Raw genomic sequence first — 738 nt, 5'->3', positions numbered from 1 at the left:
GCTCATGAAATAATTTTATGAATATTTGAGAATTAAAGGAATTTAGTCAATTTTGCCTTTGCTTAGTTGGGGAAAAATAAATTTATTCGTTTTTGACCCATTGTAGTGTATGTTTTTTTTTATTATTATTTTCAATTTATTTTTATGCCTGTATTATTAGTTTGTTTTCTTTAAGATTTTGTTTGACATGTATTAACTGTACTAATTTTTTTTCTTATTCCTATGAATGATTTTATTTCAGTATTCCCATTTTTTCTTACTTGAATATTATAATCTTGCCTGAGATTGTTTTGCTAAAGATAAATTCTTTTTCTTAGATCTAGCCATATCTTAAAGTAAAGCTTACCGAGAATCCTTTGCTTTAGATGTCATTATTCTTCCTCTCTTTTCTCCATTCTCACGCTGATCCATCCCATTTTGCCGTCGATAAGCTTTGTTCATATCCTCTCACCCCCCCCCTAAGTTTATCCTTCTTTTTCATGCCATTTAATTTATTGCATTTCAGTCTTACACAGCTATTGATCTCCCTGTGATTCACAATGTGCTGTTATATTCATGCATTATAAGTCTTTGTATAGTATTAGCTGGCTTTATTATGAATTCTCCATCTACTTTTTCTCTCTCCTGCTTGACCCTTTCATGATGATAAAGCCATTTGTTGATGAATCACTTTATTTACTTCTCTTTAAGCCTGTAGATTAAAGTGTGGACCTCTCCCACATTGTATTTATTCAACTC

General features: G+C 30.8%; 1 protein-coding gene across 1 annotated transcript in view; it reads left to right on the top strand.

Annotated features, from left to right (window-relative positions):
* Window positions 1–738, top strand: part of LOC119582031 (spectrin beta chain, non-erythrocytic 2-like) — a gene marked incomplete at its 5' end in the record, with an annotated part of 75,134 nt that overhangs the window by 57,823 nt on the left and 16,573 nt on the right.

The sequence above is a fragment of the Penaeus monodon genome, chromosome 15, assembly GCF_015228065.2.
Source record: "Penaeus monodon isolate SGIC_2016 chromosome 15, NSTDA_Pmon_1, whole genome shotgun sequence".
NCBI classification, from domain to species: Eukaryota; Metazoa; Arthropoda; class Malacostraca; order Decapoda; family Penaeidae; genus Penaeus; species Penaeus monodon.
The sequence above is the reverse complement of the archived record's forward strand: the minus strand, read 5'-3'. Positions and strand labels throughout refer to the sequence as shown.